At 35.8% G+C, this 27,713-nt stretch overlaps 1 pseudogene; it reads right to left on the bottom strand.

Moving 5' to 3' along the window:
* Positions 1 to 24,230: 24,230 nt before the first annotated feature.
* Positions 24,231 to 25,012, bottom strand: LOC123941220 (annotated as a pseudogene).
* Positions 25,013 to 27,713: the final 2,701 nt, after the last annotated feature.

The following is a 27,713-nucleotide window of genomic DNA, read 5'->3' as shown; positions in this document are numbered from 1 at the left end:
CATCATATTTGATTTTGAGTGAAGAAAGAAAGAAGGCTACGTGGAAACATTCTAGACTATTGTGCATTCCTGCAGTCTTAAGGAAAGTTTGGCAAGGCTGCCCTGAGACCCTCAGGCCAAAATCAACCCTTAGAAGAGTTTAAATTTTCTGGAATGAGCCTGCTATTCCTTTTGTAAATGAGGCTACTCAAAAAGAAAACGCAACTACAGAGAAAATAAAGTTTTAAACATGTGTTTTCTAATATACATGATTTTCAATATATATAGTATATGTATTGAAAAAAAAAAAAGAAATTTGAAGGACTGCATGATGGCTGGTAGAATCCAGTGATCTTTCGAGCAATAAATAGTAGGGTTACATTTCCTATTTGATTTGGAAACTTAAGAAAAGAAAAAAAAATCTTTAATTATGGAGAGAATTAAAAAAATGAAAAGAAGCAATAAAATATCATTATTGGTATCCTGTGTATTTTAACAACTTGTGTGGAGTGAAGCATCAGGAACTCATCAAAGAAGGAAGGCAAATTCCTATTCTGATCACGTGTGGCTTAACAGACAACTAATATGTTTCTACCTCTTAAATCATGTGTATGTATATCACAAATATATGTCTCTGTTTGTTAAGCTATGTGCAATCAGAATACAGAATTGCCTCTTTCTATGATGTATATATAATATATACATATATATATACCTGGGTATATGTGCATATATATATGCACATAAACACAGACAATATATATGCATACACACACACATACACATTCATATACTTTGGGAGATTACTGTAATTGTCAACACTGAATAGGTATTTATAAATTATAATGTTTCACTCCACCATCTTAAATTATCCCTGCTGTGTTGTTTATTCATCTTGAAAGGAAATGCTATGTCATATTTTATTTGAGATTCCATTGTTCTGAACCATTGACTATACATGCTGCAATGTAGTGAAATGCAATGGTGTATGTCTTTTCATAAAAGTTTTAGATAATAAAGGAAGCCAACTGTCTGCAAAGAGTAAGCAAAATGGATATCCTATTGTAAATAAGACCTTGGAAATGAATGGCAAGCCTGTAAAATTTACTGTCTATTCTTTGTCTACACTTCTGTAGTAACGTCTGTGGAAAGTATAAGCTTATATGTGTGTAAGTGTGTGAGTGCATGTACACATACATTTTTATGTGTAAATTTCACACATTGTTGTTAGAAAAATATTTTCCTGAAAAACAGAAGCATACATTTTTCAGTTAAAAATAAAGAAAATGAACTTTAAGAAAATCGATGCCCTGTAATGTAGTTTATTTCTGTGTTTCTAAAAATGAAGACCACCCTAGGAGAGAAAAGTCTATGTCTGAGGACATATGGACTGGCTAGATTCCATGGCAGAGTTACTATAGGACCTTAATAAGTAAGTTAGTCACCTTGCTCCCAAGATAACTTACTTTTAAAATTAAATTAAATGAATTACAAGCTACATCGTGTTCAGAATAAATAATAAAAAAACCAGAAAGTTTATAGAGCTACAAGAAGGAGTATAACAAAAACAAAACAACATTTTTTTCAGTAGTGTTAATAGTGTAAATTACTTTTCCATGATAAAATCAGGATTTCTAATTCAGGGCCTATTTAATTCCCTGTTCCCTCCTCTTACAATTCTTCCTGATTAGCCCACAACCACTGTTACGAACCAACATTTAGGTCTTCCACTCTATTATGTTCTACCATTCTCTTTACCAAATAATACCACTAATTTTTTTTTCTAAAACAGCTTAGATATATTTTACATTTTTATCAAGTATCTTAGGAATTCATCATTGACATTTGAAAATATTTTTCTAAACACTCACACTTCTGTACCAAAGTGAAGTTTTGGAACAGTTAAGATCCCACCCTCAAGATACAGAATTCTATCTGTAGATAGAGGATTCTATCTCCCATTCTTTCCCAGTGCCATAGTGTTGGGTTCTCACATTTATTCAAGAACCAGTAAGTACTTAACTACTATTAGATAACAAGATTACACCTAAAGTGTCAATGACTTAATTTCCATATGCCCTAAGTAAGGCATATACTTTGCCTAATGTTGTTGCCTTTAGGTATATAAATTAGAGTAAGATATATAGTATAATATTTTATTATTAAATATATTATTAAATATACAACATATAAAGTGAAATTTTATACATAAAACATATAAATTATATAAATATGTATATTTATTATGCCCAATTATTCTATATAATTGAGAAAGAATTCTTACCAATTGTCTTCAAGACATCCACGGTGGCAGGATTTATGATGGAGAAAATTATATACCAATATCTTTAGTGCATGAATGACAAGACCAAGTTCTGAAAATAGGAAGGAATAAGAATAAAGAGTGATATTGATGGGCACTAGCTCCTACTTCAAAATTTATTAATTCTTTCAGTCTGCAAACTTTACTTTGTGTTAATTTGTTGCTCTTACTTTTTTCCTAAATTTTATTTCTGGTTACATATTTTCAGTATTTCTTTTTTGTTTAAGCAACTTGACTGAGGTGTCACCAACATAAAATGTACTCTGTATATTAAAAGTGTACAATTTGATAAATTTCAACATATGTGAACACTTATAAAATTATCACCATAACAAAGATAATGAACATACCCATTACTCTAAAATAGTCGCTTGGCTTATTTACAATCCTTCCCACATGCTCTTCCTCATTGCTCCCAATCCATTCTCAGGCAACTGATGATATGTTGTCACTATAGGTTAGTTTGCATTTTCTAGAGTTTTATACAACTGGAATCATATAAAGTACCCATTTTTGTGTTGCTTCTTTCATTTATCATAATTATTTTGGGGTTTAACTGTGACGTTGCTTGAGTTATATTTTATATAGTAGCTTTCCATTTTAAGTGTGGACATTTAGGTTTGGGTTTTGATTTGCTTTTTTGTCTATTACAACTTAAGCTTTTATAAACATTCATGTACAGGTCTTTGTAGACATATGCTTTCATTACTCAGGCAAATATCAAAGGATGAAATAACTGGTTTATATAGTAGTTGTGTATTCTTAAGAAATGATAAAATGTTTTCCAAAGTGATTATACCAATGCATATCCCCACTAACATTGTATGAGAGTTCCAGTACCTGCACATACTTATCACCAATTGGTATGACAGGCTTTGTAAATTTAGCCATTCTAATAAGAATGTAGTGGCATATTGTTGTGGTTTTAATTAACATTTCCCAAATGACAAAGTGTGTTGCATTTTTTCATGTACTTATTTGCCACCCCTAAGTCTCCTATGGCAACACATCGTCAAATACTTTGCCCATTTTTTAAAAAAATTAGGTTTTGTTCTTATAATGGAGTTACATTATTAATTAGTTTTAAGAGCCTTTTTAGATTTGACAATGTTCTACATAGATAATCTTATTATCTCTAAAAAATATTTTAATTTTGCCTTCCAATCTGTATGTGTTTCATATCTTATTTTTGCTTTATTTTACTGGTTAGAAATTTTAACACAATGCTGCAAAGAGATGAGGAAAGCAGAAATCCTTGTCTTGTCCTGATGTTAAAGGTGATAGCACTTAGTCCTTCACCATTAAATATAATAATAGCTGTTGGAGGTTTTTTTGTTTGTTTCTTTCTTGTGGTCTTTTTTTTTTTTAAAAAAAACATATAGAGAGAGACACAAAGGAGAGCCAGAGGGAGATGTAGAGAGAGAATACTAAACAGGCTACATACTAAGCATGGAGCCCAGAACTGCAGAGCTTGATCTCACAACCCTGAGACCATGACCTGAGCAGAAATCAAGAGACAGGCAGTTAATCAACAAAACTACACAGAGCCCCAGCTGTTGGTTTTCACTGATGTCCCTTGCCATGGGGAGGATGTCTGTATGTTTCTAGCTTCTTGAGAGTTTTTATTTCAAATGGATGTTAGATTTTTTAAATGCTTTTCTGCATGAAATCATCACATTTTTCTCCTTTATAGTTTTCTGTTATGATGAATTACTTTGATTGCTTTTCAAATATTAAAAAAAATTCAGTCTTGAAATAAATCCCAGTGAGTCATTATTTAGAGCCTTTTTATATATGGTTGTATTACATTTGCTAAATTTTGTTTAGAATTTTGCATCTAGGGTCACGTATGATAGTGACCTATAGTTTTTATTTTTCTGTAATTTCTTTGATTTTGGTTTCAGATTAAAGATCATTTCATAAAATGAGTTGAAAGTTTTCCCACTTCTTTGATTTCCTCCTAAGTATTTGGAGGAAATGCAGAATTCACCTGGAAGTTATTTGTATCTGAATTTTTCTTTGTGGGGAGCTTTTTAATAAGTCTAATTTTTAAAAATTATTTATTTATTTATTTTCTTAATTTTAATGGCAGTATAAGCAATGTTTTATTAGTTTCAGGTCTGCAGTATACTGATTCAACAATTCTATACATTACTCAGTGTTAATCATGCTAAGTGTTAATCATGCTAAGTGTATTCTTTTTTTTTTTTTTAAAGATTTTATTTATTTATTTGACAGAGAGAGATCACAAGTAGGCAGAGAGGCAAGCAGAGAGAGTGAGAGGGAAGCAGGCTCCCTGCCGAGCAGAGAGCCCGATGCAGGACTCGATCCCAGGACCCTGAGATCATGACCTGAGCCAAAGGCAGTGGCCTAAACCACTGAGCCACCCAGGCGCCCCGCTAAGTGTATTCTTAATCCCCTTCATCTGTTTCACCCATCCCCCCCACCTACCTCTCTGGTAAACATCAGTTTGTTCTCTATGAGTCTGCTTTTTGGTTTGTCTCTTTTTTCTTTGTTTGTTTTGTTTCTTAACTTCCACATGTGAGTAAGATCATATAGTATTTGCCTTTCTCTGACTGACTTCTTTCACTTAGTAGTATTATGCTCTAGGTCCAACCATGTTGTTGCAAATGGCAAGAATTCATTCTTTTTATGACTGAGTAATATTCCAGTGTATAAATACATACATATCACAATTTCTTTATCTAATCATCTACTGATGGACACTTGGGCTGTTACCATAATTTGGTTACATAAAAATGACGCAGTAACATAGTGCTGCATATATCTTTTTGAATTATTGTTTTAATATTCTTTGGGTAAATATCTTGTAGTACAATACTGCATCATATAGTAATTCTATTTTTAATTTTTTGAGGAACCTCCATACTTTTTCCACAGTCTCTGCATAAGTTTGCATTCCTACCAACAGGCCATGAGAGTTCCTTTTTCTCCACATCCTTGCTAAAATTGGCTGTTTCTTGTGTTTTTGATTTTAGTCACTTTGACAGGTATGAGGTGATACCTCATGGTAGTTTGATTTGCATTTCCCTAATTATGAATGATGTCGAGCAATTTTTCATGTGTCTGTGGCCATCTGTATGTCTTTGGTTAAATGTCTACTCATGTCTTCTGCCCATTTTTAATTAGAATATTTTTAATTTTAGTTTTGAGTTGTATAAGTTCTTAAAATATTTTTGATGCCAAACTTTTATTGGTTAAGTCATTTGCAAATATCTTCTCCCATTCAGTAGGTTGTCTTAGTTTTGTTGGCTGTTTCCTTAGCTGTGCTGAAACTTTTGATGTAGTTGCAAGAGTTTAATTTTGCCTTTGTCTCCTTTGCCTCAGAACACCTATCTAGAAAAATGTTGCTAAGGTCAATGTCAGAGAAATTATTGCCTGTGCTCTCTTCTAGGATTTTTATGGTTTCTGGTCTCACATTTAGGTCTTTAATCCACTGGGAGTTTATTTTTGTGTATGGTATGAGAAAGTAATCCAGTTTCATTCTTTTGCATGTAGCTGTCCAGTTTTCCCAACACATTTAGCGGACCGACTTTTTTCCATTCTATGTTCTTGCACCATGTATCAAAGATCAATTGACCATATAACTGTGAATTTATTTCTAGGCTCTCTATTCTATTGATCTGTATGTCTATTTTTTGCCAGCATCATACTGTTTGCATTACTACAGCTTCGTAGTGTATCTTGAAGTCTGGAATTGTGATACCTCCAATTCTGTTCTTTTTCAAGATTGGTTTGATTTTTGGGGTCTCTGGCAATCACACACAAATTTTATTTATTTATTTATTTTTTTGTATACAAATTTGAGAATTTGTTCTAGTTCTGTAAAAAATGCTATTGGTATTTTGACAGGGATTATATTAAATCTATATATTGCTTTGAGTTGTATGGATATCTTAACAATATTTGTTTTTCCAATCCATGAGCATGGAATATATTTCCATTTGTTTGTGTTAACTTCAAACGCTTTCATCAACGTTTTATAGTTTTTAGAGAACAAATCTTTCACCACCTTGGTTAAATTTATTCCTAGGTATTTTGTTATTTTTGGTGCAATTGTAAATGGGATAGTTTTCTTAATTTCTCTTTCTGCTACTTCATTCTTAGTATATAGAAATGCAACAGATTTCTGAACATTGGTTTTGTATCCTGTGAACTTACTGATTTAACTTATCAGTTCTAGTAATTTTTGGTGGAATCTTGATGGTTTTCTATATATAGTATCATGCCATCTGCAAATGGAGAAAGTTTTATTTCTTCCTTACCAATTTGGAAGCCTTTTATTTCTTTGTCTTGTCTTATTACTAATACTAGAACTTCCAGTACTGTGTTTGAAAGTAGTGAGAGTGGACATCCTTGTCTTGTTCCTTATCTTAGGGGGAAAAGCTCTCAGTTTTTCACCATTAACATGATGTCAGCTGTGGGTTTTTCATATATGGCCTTCATTAATTAGAGATATGTTTCCTCTAAACCTACTTTGTTTTTGTTGTTTATCACACATGGATGTTGTACTTTGTTACATGCTTTTTTTTTTTTGCATCTGTTGAAAAGATCATATGATTTATATCTTTTCTCTTGTTGGTGTGTTGTATCATGTTGACTGATTTGCAAATTTTGAACCACCCTTCCATCCCAGGAATAAATCCCACTTGATCATGGTGAATGATTTATTTAAGGCATTGTTGGGTTCAGTTTGCTAATATTTGCTGAGGATTTTTGCATCTATATTAATCAGAAATGTTGGCTTGTAGCTCTCTCTCTCTTAGTGTCTTTCTCTGGCTTTTGTATCAAGGTAATGCTGGCCTCACAGAATGATTTTGGAAACTTCCCTTTCTCTTTGTGGTTTTGTTTGTTTGTTTTGTTTTGTTTTGAATAGTTAAAAAGTATAGCTATTAACTCTTCTTTAAATGTTTGGCAGAATTCACCTGTGAAGCCATCTGGTCTTAGACCTTTGTTCACTAGGAGTTTTTGATTACTGATTAGATTTCATCACTGGTAATTGGTCTGTTCAAATTTTGTTTCTTCCTGCTTCCAATTTGCTAGGTTCTATGTTTCTAGGAATTAGTCGATTTCTTCCAGGATGTCCAATTTGTTGGCATGTAATTTTCCATAATATCTCTTATAATCCCTTTGTATTTCTGTGGAGTCAGTTTTTATTTCCTCTCTTTCATTTCTGATTTTGTTTATTTATGTCCTCTTACCCTTCCCCTACCCCTTGTTCTGAGTCTGGGTAAAGCTTTATCAATTTTGTCAATCTTTCCAGAGAAGTAGCTCCAGGTTTCGTTGATCCCTTCTAGTGTTTTCTTAGTTTCTATTTTGTTTATTTCTGCTCTAATCGTTATTATTTTCTTCCTTCAACTAGTTTCTGGTTTTGCTTTTACTTCTTTTCCTAGCTCCTTTAGGTATAAGGCTAGGTGATTTATTTGATATTTTTCTTGCTTCTTGAAGTTGGCCTGTATTTCTTTAAACTACCCTCTTAGAACAGCTTTTGCAAATGCCAAAGAATTTGGACCATTGTAATTTCATTTTCATTTGTCTCCATCTATTTTTTTAAATTTCTTCCATTTTATTTATTTTTTCAGCGTAACAGTATTCATTCTTTTTGCACAACACCCAGTGCTCCATGCAAAACGTGCCCTCCCCATTACCCACCACCTGTTCCCCCAACCTCCCACCCCTGACCCTTCAAAACCCTCAGGTTGTTTTTCAGAGTCCATAGTCTCTTATGGTTCGCCTCCCCTCCCCAATGTCCATAGCCCGCTCCCCCTCTCCCAATCCCACCTCCCCCCAGCAACCCCCAGTTTGTTTTGTGAGATTAAGAGTCATTTATGGTTTGTCTCCCTCCCAATCCCATCTTGTTTCATTTATTCTTCTCCTATCCCCCTACCCCCCCATGTTGCTTCTCCATGTCCTCATATTTTTTTTAGTTTTAAATTTTTATTAACATATAATGTATTATTAGCCCCAGGGGTACAATCTGTGAATTGCCAGGTTTACACACTTAACAGCACTCACCATACCACATACCAGCCCCAAAGTCCATAATCAACCACCCTCTCACTCCCCACATGCCCCAAGCAACCCTCACTTGTTTTGTGAGATTAAGAGTCTCTTATGGTTTGTCTCCCTCCCGCTCCCATCTTGTTTCTTTTTTTCCTTCCCTACCCTCCAAACCCCCCTTGTTGCACCTCAGATTCTTCATATCATGGAGATTGTATGATAATTTTCTTTCTCTGAGTGACTTATTTCGCTCAGCATAATATCCTCTAGTTCCATCCACGTCGTTGCAAAAGGCAAGATTTCATTTCTTTTCATGGCTGCATAGTATTCCATTGTGTGTGTGTGTGTGTGTGTGTGTGTGTGTATCACTTCTTCTTTATCCTTTCATCTGTTGATGGATATCTCGGTTCTTTCCATAGTTTGTCTACTGTGGACATTGCCGCTATAAATATATGGGTGCACGTGCCACTTCGGATCACTACATTTGTATATTTATGGTAAATACCCAGTAGTGCGATTGCTGGGTTATAGGGTAGCTCTATTTTCAACTTTTTGAGGAACCTCCATGCTGTTTTCCACTTGCATTCCCACCAACAGTGTAGGAGGGTTCCCCTTTCTCTGCATCCTCGCCAGCATCTGTCATTTCCTGACTCGTTAATTTTAGCCATTCTGACTGGTGTGAGGTGATATCTTATTGTGGTTTTGATTTGTATTTCCCTAATGCCAAGGGATGTGGAGCACTTTTTCATGTGTCTGTTGGCCATCTGGATGTCTTCTTTGCAGAAATGTCTGTTCATATCCTCTACCCATCTCTTGATTGGATTATTTGTTCTTTGGGTATTTGATAAGTTCTTTACAAATTTTTGGATACTAGCCCTTTGTCTGATATGTCGTTTGCAAATATCTTCTCCCATTCTGTCAGTTGTCTTTTGGTTTTGTTAACTGTTTACTTTGCTGTGCAAAAGCTTTCAATCTTGATGAAATCCCAAAAGTTCATTTTTGCCCTTGCTTCCCTTGCCTTTGGCAATGTTCCTAGGAAGATGTTGCTGCGGCTGAGGTCGAAGAGGTTGCTGCCTGTGTTCTCCTCAAGGATTTTGATGGATTCCCTTCTCACATTGAGGTCCTTCATCCATTTGGAGTCTATTTTCATGTGTGGTGTAAGGAAACGGTCCAATTTCATTTTTCTGCATGTGGCTGTCCAATTTTCCCAGCACCATTTATTGAAGAGGCTGTCTTTTTTCCATTGGACATTCTTTCCTGCTTTGTCGAAGATTAGTGACCATAGAGTCGAGCATCTATTTCTGGGCTCTCTATTCTGTTCCACTTATCGATGTGTCTGTTTTTGTGCCAGTACCATGCTGTCTTGATGATGACAGTTTTGTAATAGAGCTTGAAGTCCGGAATTGTGATGCCACCAACTTTGGCTTTCTTTTTCAATATTCCTTTGGCTATTCGAGGTCTTTTCTGGTTCCATATAAATTTTAGGATTATTTGTTCCATTTCTTTGAAAAAAACTGGGTGATATTTTGATAGGAATTGCATTAAATGTGTAGATTGCTTTAGGTAGCATAGACATTTTTACAATATTTATTCTTCCAATCCAGGAGCATGGAACATTTTCCAATTTCCTTATGTCTTCCTCAATTTCTTTCATGAGTACTTTATAGTTTTCTGAGTATAGATTATTTGCCTCTTTGGTTAGGTTTATTCCTAGGTATCTTATGGTTTTGGATGCAACTGTAAATGGGATTGACTCCTTAATTTCTCCTTCTTCCATCTTGTTGTTGGTGTAGAGAAATGCAACTGATTTCTATGCATTGATTTTATATCCTGACACTTTGCTGAATTCCTGTACAAGTTCTAGCAGTTGTGGAGTGGAGTCTTTTGGGTTTTCCACATATAGTATCATATCATCTGCAAAGAGTGATAGTTTGACTTCTTCTTTGCTGATGTGGATGCCTTTAATTTCCTTTTGTTGTCTGATTGCTGAGGCTAGGACTTCTAGTACTATGTTGAATCGCAGTGGTGATAATGGAAATCCTGCCGTGTTCCTGACCTTAGTGGAAAAGTTTTCAGTTTTCTCCATTGATAATGATATTTGCAGTGGGTTTTTCATAGATGGCTTTGATAATATTGAGGTACGTGCCCTCTATCCCTACACTTTGAAGAGTTTTGATCAGGAAGGGATGCTGTACTTTGTCAAATGCTTTTTCAGCATCTATTGAGAGTATCATATGGTTCTTGTTCTTTTTTTTATTAATGTGTTGTACCACATTGATTGATTTGCAGATGTTGAACCAAACTTGGAGCCCTGGAATAAATCCCACTTGGTCATGGTGAATAATCTTTTTAATGTACTGTTGAATACTACTGGCTAGTATTTCGGTGAGAATTTTCACATCTGTGTTCATCAAGGATATTGGTCTGCAATTCTCCTTTTTGATGGGATCCTTGTCTGGTTTTGGGATCAAGGTAATGCTTGCCTCATAGAATGAGTTTGGAAGTTTTCCTTCCATTTCTATTTTTCAGAACAGTTTCAGGAGAATAGGAATGAGTTCTTCTTTAAATGTTTGGTAGAATTCCCCTGGGAAGCCGTCTGGCCCTGGGCCTTTGTTTGTTTGGAGATTTTTGATGACTGTTTCAATCTCCTTACTGGTTATGGGTCTGTTCAGGTTTTCTATTTCTTCCTGGTAAGTTGTGGTAGTTTATATGTCTCTAGGAATGCATCCATTTCTTCCAGATTGTCAAATTTGTTGGTGTAGAGTTGCTCATATGTTCTTATAATTGTTTGTATTTCTTTGGTGTTGGTTGTGCTCTCTTCTCTTTCATTCATGATTTTATTTATTTGGGTCCTTTCTCTTTTCTTTTTGATACTTCTGGCCAGGGGTTTATCAATCTTATTAATTCTTTCAAAGAACCAGCTCCTAGTTTCATTGACTTGTTCCATTGTTTTTTGGGTTTCTATTTCATTGATTTCTGCTCTGATCTTTATTATTTATTTTCTCCTGCTGGGTTTAGGCATTCTTTCTTGTTCTTTCTCCAGCTACTTTAGGTGTAGGTTTAGGTTGTGTATTTGAGACCTTTCTTGTTTCTTAAGAAAGGCTTGTACTGCTATGTATTTTCCTCTCAGGACTGCCTTTGCTGTGTCCCACAGATTTTGAACAGTCGTGTTTTTTTTTTTTAAGATTTTATTTATTTAGTTGACAGAGAGAGATCACAAGTAGGCAGAGACACAGGCAGAGAGAGAGGGGGGGAAGCAGGCCCCCTGCCGAGCAGAGAGCCCGATGCGGGACTCGATCCCAGGACCCCGAGATCATGACCCGAGCCGAAGGCAGTGGCTTAACCCACTGAGCCACCCAGTTTTCATTATCATTTGTATCCATGGATTTTTTCAGTTCTTCTTTAATTTCCTGGTTGACCCATTCATTCTTTAGAAGGATGCTGTTTAGTCTCCATGTGTTTGGGTTCTTTCCAAATTTTCTCTTGTGATTGAGTTCTAGCTTCAGAGCATTGTGGTCTGAAAATATGCAGGGAAGGATTCCAATCTTTTGATACTGGTTGAGACTGATTTATGACTCAGGATGTGATCTATTCTGGAGAATGTTCCATGTGCACTAGAAAAGAATGTGTATTCTGTTGCTTTGGGATGAAATGTTCTGAATAGATCTGTGATGTCCATCTGGTCCAGTGTGTCATTTAAGGCCTTTATTTCCTTGTTGATCTTTTGCTTGGATGATCTGTCCATTTCAGTGAGGGGAGTGTTAATGTCCCCTACTATTATTATTGATGTGTTTCTTTGATTTTGTTATTAATTGGTTGATATAGTTGGCTGCTCCCACGTTAGGGGCATAGATATTTCAAATTGTTAGATCTTCTTGTTGGGCAGACCCTTTGAGTATGATACAGTGTCCTTCCTCATCTTTTATTATAGTCTTTGGCTTAAAATCTAATTGATCTGATATAAGGATTGCCACCCCAGCTTTCTTCTGATGACCATTACCATGGTAAATTGTTTTCTACCCCCTCACTTTACATCTGGAGGTGTCTTCGCGTCTAAAATGAGTTTCTTGTAGGCAACATACTGATGGGTTTTGTTTTTTTAAACCAATCTGATACCTTGTGTCTTTTGATTGGGGCATTTAGCCCACTAACATTCAGTGTAAATGTTGAGAGATATGAATTTAGTGCCATTGTATTGCCTGTAAGGTGAGTGTTACTGTACATTGTCTCTGGTCTTTTCTGGTCTACTACTTTTAGGCTCTCTCTCTTTGCTTAGAGGACCCCTTTCAATATTTCCTGTAGAGCTGGTTTGGTGTTTGCAAATTCTTTCAGTTTTTGTTTGTCCTGGAAGCTTTTTATCTCTCCTTCTATTTTCAATGATAGCCTAGCTGGATAGAGTATTCTTGGTTGCATGTTTTTCTCATTTAGTGCTCTGAATATATCATGCCAGCTCTTTCTGGCCTGCCAGGTCTCTGTGGATAAGTCTGCTGCCAATCTAATATTTTTACCATTGCATGTTACAGACTTCTCATCCTAGGCTGCTTTCAGAATTTTCTCTTTGTCACTAAGACTTGTAAATTTTACTATTAGGTGACAGAGTGTAGACCTATTCTTGTTGATTTTGAGGGGGGTTCTCTGCACCTCCTGGATTTTGATGCTTGTTCCCTTTGTCATATTAGGGAAATTCTCTACAATAATTCTCTCCAATATACCTTCTGCTCCCCTCTCTCTTTCTTCTTCTTCTGGAATCCCAGCTCTTCTAAAGTTGTTTCATATTATGGTGTCACTTATTTCTCAAATTCTCCCCACCGTGGTCCAGTAGCTCTTTGTCCCTCTTTTGCTCAGCTTCTTTATTCTCTGTCATTTGTTCTTCTATATCACTAATTCTTTCTTCTGCCTAATTTATCCTAGCAGTTAGAGCCTCCATTTTTTATTGCACCTCAATAATAACTTTTTAAATTTCAACTTGGTTAGACTTTAGTTCTTCTATTTCTCCAGAAAGGCTTTTATATCTCCAAAGAGGGTTTCTCTAATATCTTCCATGCCTTTTTCGAGGGTGGCTAGAACATTAGGATCATCATTCTGAACCCTAGATCTGACATATTACCAATGTCTGTATTGATTAGGCCCCTCGCCTTCGGTACTGCTTCTTGTTTTTTGTTTGTTTGTTTGTTTGTTTGTTTGTGGTGAGTTTTTTTGCCTTGTCATTTTGTCCACATAAGAGTAAATGAAGGAAAAAAATAAAATACTAAAAGGGTGGCAAAGACCCCAGGAAAATGCACTTTAACCAAATCAGAAGAGAACCCAATTTGTGGAGGGGAGAAAGGGGATAAAAAGAAGTTCAGGAAAACAAAAATTAAAAAAAGAAAACAAATATAGAAAAATATAAAAATGAAAAAATATATATATAGTAGACCGTTGACTAGGACAGGGTCACCCACTTAATTTTGGGAGTATTTTGGTCTCTTAGAAGAAACTACCTCCCAAAATTTTAAAGAATGAAAAACGTATATAAGGGTAAACACAATGAAGGGATGGAATATGCCTATAAAGATGAAAAAAACATTTTTTTTTTAATTTCTAAGAAAAGAGTTCATAAAGTAAGTTGATTGGGAGAATGAAGAAAAGGAAAGTGGAGAGAATTTGCTCAGGCTGGAGACTAGAACAAGCCCAGAGCTAGATTTAGGGTATATTTTGATCTATTAGAAGAAGTTGTATCCCAAAATTTTTTAGAAGAAAATCTCTTTACGTATACAAAAAATAAAGTTAGATACAATGAAGGATAAAATATGACTATAAATAATGAAGGTTCAAAAAGATTTTTGTTTTTGAGAATGGTATTGTTAAGATAAACTAGTTAAGAAAACGTTAAAAGAGGAAAGTAAAAGTTTAAAAAGTTAGAATAAGAAAAAAATAAAATAAAAATTAATTAACATTGCAAGACTAAAGAACCATGGGGAGAAAGCCATGAATTCCATGCTTTGCTTTTCCCTCCTCTGGATTTCTGCTGTTCTCCTTGATCAGTGAGCTTGGTCTTGGCTGGATGGTCTTGCTGATCTTCTGGGGGAGGGGCCTGTTGTAGTGATTCTCAAGTGTCTTTGCCCGAGATGGAATTGCGCTGCCCTTGCAGGGCCGGGCTAAGTAATCTGCTCAGGTTCACTCTCAGGAGCTTTTGTTCCCTGAACACATTCTGTAGAGTTCTGGAGGATGGGAATGAAAATGGCAGCCTCCCAATCTCTGGCCCGGAGGAGCCAAGAGCTCAGGGCCCCACTCCTCAGTGTGCCCTCAGAGAAAAATTCTCAATCACTCCCGTCTCTCTGGTCTCCAGCTATGCTCCAAGCTCTCCTTGCCTGTGACCAAGCGTTCCTGTCTCTGTCACACAGCCCCGTTTGGAGTCTCCAAACCTAGCAGATTTCTGACACTCTGCTTTTCCAGGGGAGTTTCCCTGGATCTGCCACCTCTGGCGTCCCTGCTCAAAGAGCAGTTGCCCAACTGTGCCATGGATCACAGTTTAATGTAACCCTGAGCTGAAAGCTCCCTCCTCAGCTCCATCTCTGTAGCTGGCTTCCCAGCTCTAATATCTGTGACCAATCCTTCTGTGACCCTGCGGGACCTGAGACCACGCTGTCCCTGCCAGGGCTCCACCCCTGCTTAGCCTCTGGAGCGATGTCCCTCAGTGGAGCAGACTTTTAAAAGTTCTGATTTTGTGCTCTGTTGCTCCACCATTTCCCAGAACCGGCCCCTCCACCCATAGTCTATCTCCCATCCCTTCGGATTCATTTCTCTGAAAGTCCTACCTTCTAGAAAGTGGTCAATTTTCTGTTTTAGGATTGTTGCTCTTCTCTTCAATCTCCTTTTGGATTTATAGGTGTTCAGAATGGTTTGATAACTATATAACTGAACTCCTGTGACCTGATGTCATCCCAGCCTTCTACTTCTTTGTCATCTTGACTCCTCCCTCCTGTCTCCATGTATTTCTGATTACCTCTTATATTTCTTGGTTGACCCATTCATTGTTTAGTTCCATGTTATTTAACCTCTACATAATTGTATTCTTTCCAGATTTTGTTGTTGTTGTGGTGGTGGTTGATTTCTAGTTTCACAGCATTTTGTTGGAAAAGATGCATGGTATGACTTCAGTCTTTCTGGATTTGTTTAGACTTGTTTTGTGGCCTAACATGTGATGTATTGTGGAGGATGTTCTATGTGCACTTGAAAAGAATGTGTATTCTGCTGTTGTAGGATGAAATGTTCAGAATATATCTGTTAGAGCCACCTGTTCCAATTTATGAGTCAAAGCCACTGTTTCCTTTTTGATTTTCTGTTTGGATGATTTATCCCATTGATGCAAGTGGAGTTGAAGTCCTTACTATTTTATATTATTTTCAGTTACTTCCTTTATGTTTGTCTTTTGCCACTATACAGATTTGGCTGCTCCCATATGAGGTGTATAAATATTTATGATTGTTATATCTTCTTACTGGATTGTTCTCTTTATGATTAAATAGTGTCCTTCTTTGTCTCTTGCTACAGTCTTTGTTGTAAAGTCTATTTTGTCCAATACATGTATTACTACCTTGACTTTCTTTTCATTACCATTTGCATGATAAATTCTTTTTCATCCTTTCAGTCTCAACCTGCAAGTATCTTTAGGTCTGAAATGTGTCTGTTATAGGCAGCATATAGATAGGTCTTGTTTTTTTATCCACTCCATCACCCTGTGTTTTTTGATTGGGATGTTTAGTCCATTTTCATTCAAAGTAATTACTAAGTATGTACTTATTGCCAAGTATGTACTTATTGCCATTTTGTTACTTATTTTATGGTTCTTTTTGTAGTTCTCCTCTGTTCCTTTCTTCTCTTGCTCTCTTCTTTCATGGATTTCTGGCTTTTTTTAGTGATCTACTTGGATTTCTTCCTCATTATTTTTTGCTCATCTATTACTGTTTTTCGATTTGTGATTACCATTAGATTTATATATAACATCTTATACATATAGTAGTCTACATTAAGTTGATGGTCACTTAAGTTTACACCCATTCTTTACTCCTCTCCTTCACACATTTTAGATATATGGTATCATACTATATGTCTTTTTATTTTATGAATCATTAACTTGTTTTTATAGATATACCTAATTGTACTGCTTTAGTGTACTAGTTTTCTTATTCCTAATTATGGTCTTTTCTTTCCATTCAAAGATTCCCCTTTAACATTTCTTGTAGGTCTGGTTTAGTGGTCATAAATTCCCTTAACTTTTATTTGTCTGGGCAACTCTTTACATTTCCTTCTATTCTGAATGACAATTGTCTTGAACAGAGTATTCTTTGCTGTATTTTTTTTTTTCTTTCAGCCCTTTGAATATATCATGCCCTTTCTTCTGGCCTGCAGTTTCTGCTGAAAAATCCACTGATAGCCTTATGGGATTACCTGTGTTTGTAAATTTTTTTTTTTCCCTCTTGCTGCTTTTATAATTCTTTCTGAAGTTCCCTTAATCTATTTTCCTTCTTTATTAGTCTTTCTTTTCTCTCCTGTTGAACTTGATTGATTTCCATTACTCTGTCCTCCAGGTGACTGATCCACTCTTCTGGTTCCTCTAGTCTATTATTTATTTCCTCTAGTGTATTTTTAATTTCATTTATTGAATTCTTCATCTCCAATTGGTTCTCACTGAGATCATCCACTCTTTTCTAAAGTCCAGTGAATATCTTTATGGCTATTACTTTATATTTTCTATCAGGCAAATTACTTATTCTGTTTCATTGGCTCTTTTGTTGTGATTTTTGTCCTGTTCTTTCATTTGGGGCATATTCCTCTGTCTCCTCATTTTGTCTAAGTCCTTCTGTCTTTTCTATGTGTTAGGAAACTCATCTATATCTCCTGCTTTTGGAAATAGTGCACTTTTGAAGAAGAAGGCCTATAGGGCCCTACAGTGCAGGGCCCTCTGTTCATCAGAACCTGGTGCTTTAGAGGTATCTCGTATGTGTGTTTCTTGCACCCTATTGTTGTGGCTGAGCTACATTTTCCTTCAGTTCAGTTGTCTGCAATGGCTCTCTGTTTTTAGCAGGGTTTGGTCTCTGCATTGTTAGTAAGCCAGTCTGGGGCCTCCCTGGGCTTGCATTGAATCAGATCAGGCATTTGCCAGAGATTCAGTAGTACTGAACTGCAGGGCATTTTCCCTGTGTTATCTCTTGAGAATTTCATTGGTGGGTGGCGCCTGCAGTTAGACCATGTGCCTGCCCCTGCTACCACTACTAGGGCCACAGTCAGACTGGTGTGTACAGTTATGTTCTCCACTTCCTAGGGCAAGAGTCACTTTAGAATGGTGGGTTGCAACTGTCCTACTGGCCTCTCAGAGCCCAGTCTACTGATTTTCAAAGTTCCTGGTGTTAAGCCTTACTTATTGTTAGGCCTCTCCTGTTCTCAAAGCCAATTTTTATGGAGATTTGTCTTCTCTGTGTCGGTCCCTCATGTCTGGGGTACCTCATATGGGATCTGGTCTTCTCCCTTCTCCATGCCCACCGTGTCTCTTCATCCTGCAGATAGTCCCTTGGGTCCCTTTTTCTCCCACTACATTTCAGCCTTCCCTACCCTCCGGGTGACCTCTTCTCTAATTTAGTTGTGAAGAGTTTGTTCTTCCAGGCTATGGGTCATTTTCTGTGTTATTTACACTGATATGTGTGTTATCTAGTTGTATCTATGGGATGAGGTGAGGTTAGGATCCTCTATTCTGCTATCTTCCCCAGAAGTCTGCTTATCTTTTTCTTTTTGAGTGAACTTTGATAGTTCATGGTTTTTTTTACAAAATTTTTCATTTTTTCTCAGTTGTCAAATTATTGATATATATTATAATATTAATTTATTATTTTAATTTCTGAAGAAGCTGCAATGGTATAATTTCTTTTGATTTTTTTTTTTATGTTGGTAAGTTTCGTCAGAATTTTATTCAATGCATTTGATGTTTACAAAAAACTGGTAGTTGGTTTCATTAATTTTCTCTATTATTTTATGTTTCTTGTTTTATCAGTTTCTGCAATGGTCTTTACTATTTACTTTTTACTATTTATTTTGGGTAGAATTTGCTCTTTTTGTTCTTGTTTATTAACAAAAATTAATAGAACTGTTCAATGATATAAGTTTTTCCTTTGTGCTATTTTAGCTTCATCTCACAAATTCTAATATGTTGTATTTTCATTTCATGCTATTCAGAATATTTTCGGAAGTTGCATTTTGATCTCACTAATCCTATGTTATTAAAATATGTTATTTAATTTCTAAGCTTCCACAGATTTTCTGGCTATCTTTCCATTACTAATTTCTAATTTTATTTTATTGTGGCTAAAAAACACACTTTTTATGATTAAATTCTTTTAAATTATTCTGAATTCTCTTATGACCCAGACAGTGGTACCCCATTCTTACTCAATTACAAACTCACCACAGTGTGAGTGTCCATAAGTTTTTATTTTGGGAGGTTTGAGTTTTCCTCTGTAAAATAATGAATGGCCAAATTTTGTGAAACTTACATGTCTGTTTAATCTATAATTTTCATTCTTTTAAAAAATATTTTATTTAGTTATTTCAGAGATAGAATGGGTGGAGTGGGGGTGCAGAGGGAGAAAATCCCAAGCAGACTCCTGGCTGAACACAGAGCCCAATTTGGGAATTGATCTCACAACCATAAGTTCATGACCTGAAGCAAAATCAAGAGTCAGACACTTAATGAACTGAGCCACCCAGGTGCTCCCAATCTGTAATTTTCTGAGAGGATGTTTCACACTATAATTTCAGGTCAATCTATTTCTCTCTATAGTATTCTAGTCTCTACCATGATAGAATAATTCACAGATGACCTGCCTCTTCCAACCATAAATTGTAAAAATTTGATAGACAATATGAAGCATTTTTTTTTTTTTGGCATTGGAAAGCAGATAGTACAAAGCTATGATCATAAAGAAGGAAAACACTTGATTTGAATTCCATGCTCACCTTTTCTTCTGTATCAAGGTGGAAGTGACAGTAATCAGATTCCAGATATTATGAGGAATTTGGTATTTGTGGGTCAGGGAACTGGAGGTGAGGAAACGGTATAGAGGGGAGTCTCAGAAATTTGCATGGGTTTCCTCCTGAGTTCTGGCCAAATATGAAACCTATATGTAGGTCAGGCAAGGCCTGAAAGAGAACAGTCACTGGGAGACTAAAAACTGGATGGAGATTTCATAGGTCGCATAGTGCTAAGAGATACTACAGCACAAGGAGATACCTTGTTGAACACAAAAGGAATTTGACTGAGAAAAAAGAAAAAACACATTGTGAGGCAAGGGCTAATTTGGTCTTACACTAAGGATTATAGTAGATCCATCTTAAACATAAACCAAAACTGAATGAGGCCTGGCTAAATGATCATAATTATATTTCTTTCAAAATAAAAATCAACACTCTTTAAAGGAAAACAACATAATCATAATACTCAGGAGCATAATAATGCAATGTTCATTAAATAATAATAATAACAATAACAACACCAACAATATCAGGCATTTATGAAGAATGAAAATGTGACTCATTACCAGGGGAAAAAATCAATAGCAACAGCCTTAAAAATAACAAAAAACTTGTTACTGGCAGAACAAGAGCTTAAAACACCCACTACAGATACATTCAAGTGTATAAAAAAAGAAAATATCAATACCACATGTTAATGCATGAGAACCTGAGTCAGAGAAGTTAAAACAGAAAAACCAAATAATCAAGTAGAAATTCTAAAACTTAAAAACTTAATATCTGAAATGAAAAATGCAAGAGATAGGCTTACTATAGATTTAATACTACAAATGAAGAGATAATGAAGTTGAAGACGGTATAAACTAATTTGGTCATATTTGTCAAGTCTCTTTTATTCTTTTAAATTCCCTCATCCTTTTTCTTGCCATGGATTTATCAAAGAAACAATAATTTTTCCTATATAAAGTCCTACATTTTGGATTTAAAGAACATTCTCTTTCCAATATCTTATGTTTTTCATTTTTTCTAGTGTTTCTTTTCTACTCAGTTGTAAATTCTACTCCCAGTATTTTCTAATGGAAGTCTCTATCAGTTTCTTAGAAATATTCCGAGATATTTCTCAGTCTCTAAAGCAGCACCATATGATAGGATGGTATGACTCATATAAGCTCATAAAAGCTTTAACTTTTCTACTAGCCACATTATTAAAAAAAAAAAGAAAAAATAAACAGAAGAAACTAATTTTAAGAATGAATTTTAAATAATTGATTTATCATAAATAATAACATTTTAATTTTAGATCAAAATAAAAACTTGGGATATATTATGTGCTCTTGTGTTTTTCTTTTGGGAGGCACTAAGTCTCCAAAACCTGGTGAGTATCTCATTATGAGTTAATTTTAATCCAGACTGGTTCAATAGCCATATATGGCTACTGGCCACTCTATGTGACACCTCGGCTCTTGAGACGAAACTACCCCTGATATTCATGCAGTTTAGTGTGGCTTGGTGAACATTTTCAAGCTCTCACCCACAAATTATATCCTATAGATTCTTTTTCCTGTTTCTCTCAATTTTCTCAGTGTGTGGGAGAACATACGCTGGGATTTTCTGGATTCGGAGACCTTAGAGCTATTAGAAAAAAGCTTTTTTCTTGCCCCTCCCCCCATTACTTTTGCACAGCTATTAAACCCATTAGAGGTCTATGAGAGATCTGCTGTTTCAATCATGTTCTGGGCATGACTGGGTTGGGGGAATAATTTATAACTTACTTTTGTTGAAACTTTACTGCTTGGGTGTTTTCTTTGCTGTTCTAATTGCTATTTCTGTTTCACTGTTAGGTTTACAAAGCAAACAAAGCATCATTATTTTGTCCTATTCAGAACCATATCTCCTTATATTTACCTACATTTTCTACCAATTTGTTCAACAAATCAAAACCTTTTTTCTAAGATTTTTTTTTAATGCTCAATAAATTCACCATTGAGAAGTTTCTTTTGTGAATGTTATCTGGTGTCTGCTTAATTTTCTTTTATTATGTTTCATTGGTTTCTTGGTTCATCCCTTTTCCCCAGTTTTTAATTATATCTTTCTCTTTCTTTCCTTATAATGTTATCATTTTGGTAAAGTAATCTTTGTATATTTCCTTCAAACGTTTTTGTTTGTTTGTTTGTTTGTTTTGGAAACAAATCAAAATCTTATTTGGTCTTATTTCTCCTCAATTTTGAATGTCAGTTCTGTTGGACATTTAGTTATTAATTTGGAAAATTGTTCCTGATGGTTTTAAAGATATTATGGTTTTAAAGATATTTTTCTATTGTTTCCTGGCAGCCAGAGTTATTGATAAAATGTCTGATTTTTTTTGTAAGAAACTAGAATTTTGTTCATGGAATCTTTTAGGAATTTAATTTGTTATTCTTGGGATTCTGAAACTTCATCAAGATGTACTAGCTATGATACTCACTTTCTTGGAACTAGGTGTGCCCTTTTGGTCTGAAATCTCCCTCAATTTTAAGAAGTTGTATTGTTTTTTATTTTGTTTGTTTGTTTGTTTTTTAATTCTGTATCTGCTTTTTCCAGTTTTCTTTATTTCTGTGACTACATTTGATTGATTTTGGAATTTCTGTACCTATTCTCTATGTTTCTTACTTTCTTTAATTCTTCCATTTTCTTTTCCTTTCTCATTTACCTTTTCCTCCCTTCTCTTCTCTTCTCTTCTCTTCAACTGTGGTTTATTTTTAGTTAAGCCAGAAGAAAGTACAACCTAATGGGTCTAGAAGTCTTCAAGATCTTCAAGATCTTGAATTTTAGGGAGTTAAGTATGAAAAGAATAGTTGTACTGAACTTTAACTGTTTTGTTTATTTTTTACTTCTAGGCATCCTAAAAGAAGGAGCCAAGAGAAAGAAAAAGACAATTTTTAAAATAATAACTAACCAATGGAATAGAAAGTTAAAGAAGGAGGCCTAAGAGGAACCGGACATTTGTTCTTCGAAGTCAAAAAGGGAAAAAAAGGAAAAAAAAAAGGAAGAAAGAAAAAGGAGAAGAAGAGGAGGAGAGGGAGGGAGGAAGGGGGAGGGTGCGGAGAAGAAGGAGGAGGAGGAGAAGAAGGAGGAGGAGGAGAAGAAAAAGAAGAAGAAGAAAAAGAAAAAGAAAAAAATGGTAGGTCTGAGATGCCTTGGCTTCCAGATGAACTAGACATCAATGAGAGGAGGATTATCAAGTCAGAATGCCAAAGAAAGTCTTACCAAATGTGCAAATAAATTATAATAAATGTGCTGTACTTTAAAATATATGTGTTCTTAAATAACTCAATGTTTCTTCTCATTCTGAGTTTTTTTGAGAAGTCTTTTTTTTAACTGCTGTAAGTCATTTACTAAAATAAATATTATGCTTTCATTACATCATTTTCCTAGTCTTTTTTATATTACAATTAAAAGTCCTACAAAATATGCAAACGTATTTACAAAAAACTGAGCCGGCATCATTTAAACATTCCTGTTTTTCGGAATTCCTTATAAACAGTTTCCAGAAACTCCCCAAAGATTGTTTATTTTTCTCTCTGTTCTTTAAGGTTTGTGTCGGTGTGTGTTTGCATTGTTTAGTTGTTTTAAGATGAAAGTTCCAAATCTCTCTTGCCTGGAAATTCTCTGGAGTAAGCAAGGAAGATGAGTGATATGGAAGGGGTTGAGGGCTTGAGGAGAGAGGGCAAGCATGTATCCAGATCCTGGGTAAGAAAGGCAAGGGCTGTCAGTGGGCCTTTCTGCCTGTGCAGCCTCCACAAGTTGTGGGCACCCATGACCCTGTAAGTCTGGATGAGTCTGGCCTGGCCTTATGAGTCAAGGACTTCTGACAGCACTCATGGGAGAACAGATGAGCACTCAGTCAAAACTCTACAAAAGTACAGTCCTACAACATCTGGGATTTTAGCAGTAATGCTAACATCTATAGGTTTTTTTTTTTTACTTTAATTAAAAAATTTTTCTGATTTTTTTCTATTATACAGGTATTTTAAACTTATTTTTAAAAATTCTGTACAATTATTATGAGTTTAAGAGGAGAAAGAGAAGCATTTACAGACTTTTCACAACAATTATCTTGTTTTGTCAGTCCCTTTTTAAACCCCCTCGTTTTCTCATACTGCATGGTTGGTGAGCTTTAATATTTTTGTTGCTTTCCCCAAATATCCATCTATTTGTTCAGCTTAATAGCTCCATCTAGACATACAATATAGAAAACCATAAGAAAGTGTCATAAACTTGACTGAGGGAATCAAAGACCTCTCAAAGTATCAAAGAACTATTAATTTGTTGTTTTAAAAGCATTGACGCTTTTTTTTAGTTTTTAAATTTCATTTTTTATTACATTTTTCAGGGAATCACTCTAAGCTGTTTCAAGAACAGCGATGAGGTAGAAAGGAGGATCTCGTCCACCCATCCTCTATTTGACATAGAACTACACATCTGCAATAAAAACTTTGGTCTTTTACTCCCCAAAATAGCTAAAGGAATAACAGAGATGCTCAGAGGCATCTTCCCAGCTGCCCCATGGGAACCAGGTCTGCCACACAGGCCCAGACTGCCTCAAGTGCCCACAGGCTAGAAAAGTCCTGGGGATTAGTGAGCAGCATTTCTCCTCAGTTCCAGCCCTTCAGTATTCCCATCTGGTCTCAAATTATTTTGTTGTAAAATTGTCCTTTTTTGTGCTATTTTCCTTCTCAGTTTTCTCCATCTTCTTCTTTATGTATTTTTCACCTGAACATGTGCACTCTGAACCCCCAGATTATATACTTTCCTTAATGAAATGTTACAATTGACAGAGTGTGTCTGGAGTCTTCAGCTTGCTTGGTATTAGCTGGTATGTTACAGTTCTTATTTTTAATATGTGTTGAGAGGGGCTTGTTTTTTAGTGTAGCCTGTTCAGCATCCTGCCCTGTTTGAGTCCTGATCTCCCCCAGACAGAGGAAAAAGACCCCCAGGAACTAAGTATAGGTAATTGGCCTCTCTGGGCTGCTTCAGCTGCACTTTGAGCCTCTTCATGCCCATCTGGAAGCTGCTCGTGACCTGGCTGGCCTGTTTGTTGGAGCCTTCTCTCTATTGCTGGCAGATTACTAGAACTTACTGAGGACAGAAAGACCTGTCTTACCTGACCATAGTCAGCACAGTGGTCTGCTGGACATGCATACTTCTGACTTCAGCGTAGGCCTCCTGCATGGGGATTGCACTGGTGGGGCTGTGTGCTGGGTAGGGGTGGATGCCTTTGGTAAACACAGCTTCCACTGCAAGCTGCCCACTGATCTGTTTCGGGGAGGTTGGTGAGGGGTTCACCCCAGTAGGGGATGGGATGCTAGCCATGCACAGCTGGTGAAGTGATGCTCCAAGAGGTGCTGCTGCTTGAGGCTGAGGTTATGAAGACACCAGGCCGTTCATGTTGAGGGTCACCATCTGCTGCATTCGGGCAGCAGTGAAGGTAGCCATGGGGTTCAGATAGCCATCCTGTTCGACTGACGTCATTAGTGCTGCTTGCTGTTATGTCTGTGTCTCTGTGTCAGTGCCATGGGCACCAAAATGGATGGCCATGGGGTTGAACACGCCCATCTGGCCAGCCATCCATCACATTCGCTGGATCATGTTCTCCTTGTCAGTGTCGGCAAACTTGACCACCAGATTGGATGAGGCTCCCAGCATAGTTTAGCTCTTTCCATCTTTTTTTTTTTTAATGTGTTTATAACACTAAGAAAATTCTCTGAGACCTTCTTCCATTTGATTAATTTGATTTCTGGTATTGGCCATTTTTCTCTTCTGCCTGTTAGTTGAAATAATCTTAATTTTACTTTACCAAATTTATTTGCAGTTTATAGGAAATCTAATTCTTTTTTATAAGAGAAGTATTATCCTAACCACTCAGTATGAAATTATTTATACTTAGAGTCTTTGCCTTTCTTATTAATTCTGTCACTTCAGCTGTTAATTCTTTAGTCTGTTAATTTTGGAACTTAAATTACTGTTCTTTTCTCAACTTCTTTTCTGAACCTTATTCTTTTGTCCAAATTTTTAAAAAGATGCTCTTTGCTTGAGGAATTGCCTTCTGCCCCTATTCACACTTTTCTGTGCCTCTCTGTGTGTTTTAAGGAGTGGGGAATGATATTTCTCAGAGTTCCTTGCCAGCTGATTTCTGGCTGGGCTCTACCAATAGTTGGAGGAGGAGGACTAATATCCATGTTAACAGAACAGTAGCTGATACCTATTCTGGAAAGAGCCTCTTTCCTACAGTCAGCAGTCAGAATCAGCCCGTTGTCTCCCTTGGTGCTCTTGTTATCCCCACCTGGAACCTTTTCCAGGGTTCATACTTTGATTTGGTTACTTCCTCTCCCATGCTACAGTATCAATGGTGAGGCCCCTTGTCAAGGTCTAGGTATAGCCATACAACCTCTCCTGTTCATTGTGGGCTTTAGGGAAATAAACTCCTCCCATTTGTCCCCCAACCTTACAGATCATAGCTCTATCCTGTAGTGACTAATATTTAAGTTACCTCACTATTTCCCTTTGCTCTCTTAGGCCTTCCAATAACCATGTAACCATTTTTCCTGTATCAAATTTTCTCTGAAATACATAAAATGGGTTCTTTTTTCCTGGCCTTTGAATCTATTCTCATTATCTGTCTTTGGAAGCTTATTATATAGAGTTGCCAGATAAAATACAGGATACAATATTTAGTATATGCTTATAGTGAGAAATTGTCCATTGCGTACCTAAATTTAAATTGAATTGAGTGTCCTAAATCTTTGTTAAATCTGACAGCCCTATGATTATATTCCTCAACAACCTGCTCTTTTGGTCATGGTAGATTATGGTTAGGAATACACCGCTGAGAGAGATGTGCTGTTGCTGGTCAGATATGAAGCTTCTTGCCTATTTCTTGAGGTAAATATCTATCTGAGGCATTGTTTCCCCTATCAATTCTACCAACAGCACTCATTGCCTTAGACCAGCAACAAGTGAAGATGCTGCTACAAAAACAGTGCCCTTTGGGTTTAGGGAATGATACTATGTTGGAATTCATCATAGGAAATCATTAATGTTAAGGGACAGTGTTCTTAAAATAACCCATATGGGTTTATCCTGAGTGATTTTTTATTTGAAGATTTATGGTTTACTCTTCTTCCATTCAATTGAGTTGAATGTGTGCATCTGCTTTTTGAATGGTTCATATGTGAATCTACTTGAAACATTTCATTTACCATCTCGAAATAAAATAGGCCACATAGGCATCCTACCTTGTTCTACAACACTGTAGAAGGTAACTACTAAAATTTCTATTTTTCTTTTAAGAGAAACAAATGAAAGATAAACATAGAGCTTGTGATTAATGTGAAACCTTGAATTTAATCAGTCATGCAAGGAGTTTTTGGACTTCATGTGCAAGACCTAACAGATATAATGGCACATCTCAGAATTAGGAAGCAGATTTAATTAGAAAATTAGTATTTTCTAGCTCAGTTCGCATTTTGATTGTTTTCCCTATTACTCTGGAATTCATCAGATCTCATGTATAGAATGCCAAAGTTTAGTTAAATCCTTTCCCTACTCCATGAGTTAAATTTTCCTGGAGGGAGCTTAAACTAATACTTGATTCTGCGAAAACACTGTTGTACCTTATTACATTTTTCTAATATCTTTATATTTGTTTTCCACATGCGGCAAGATATACAAATGAGTAATTTGGCAATAAAAGTTAAAGATACAAGAACAGTTGAGTATGATACAGAGAGATAAAGATGGAAAACATCTCTGTAAATATGAGATTAAGTCCATTAAAAATAATTTTAGATGAATAAAGTAAAATACTTTAGTTGAGATTCTTGTTTTTATTAACTTAATTCTTTTTTCATGGCTTATAGAAAAATCGAGGCAAATAATTCATCCACATCTTATTTGTACTCAGGCTCAAAGGGAGTTATTGTCCAACTTAAATTAGTGAAAAGTGTAGGCAACTAAATTGTAAAAGAGTGAATGCTAAACAATGAATATTAACTATGTTTTCATTAGAAAAAATATATATGCCTGATACTTATTCTATACTTCTTATATACTATATTTCAAATCCAATTATTTCTAACAAACTTATTCTCTTTCTTGTTTACAGGAATATGGGTGACAAAGACTATATAAAACGAAATAATGTCCAAAGATGTTAAATAATTTTGATACCTTTTCAACGTGGGTCCCCCGGAAGCGGACTTGATAAGGAGACTAATGTGTAGGATAAGCACCTGAGGAAGGAAATAAAGAATGAACAGGCAAGGGGAAAATTTGGACTTCAATATAGTCTTAAAAACATCTCCTTTTGGTGAAAGGGCTGGGCCTGTGTAATCATGTATCCACCACT

This window comes from Meles meles, chromosome 5 (genome assembly GCF_922984935.1).
Source record: "Meles meles chromosome 5, mMelMel3.1 paternal haplotype, whole genome shotgun sequence".
NCBI lineage: Eukaryota > Metazoa > Chordata > Mammalia > Carnivora > Mustelidae > Meles > Meles meles.
This window is presented reverse-complemented; position numbering and strand designations above follow the sequence as displayed.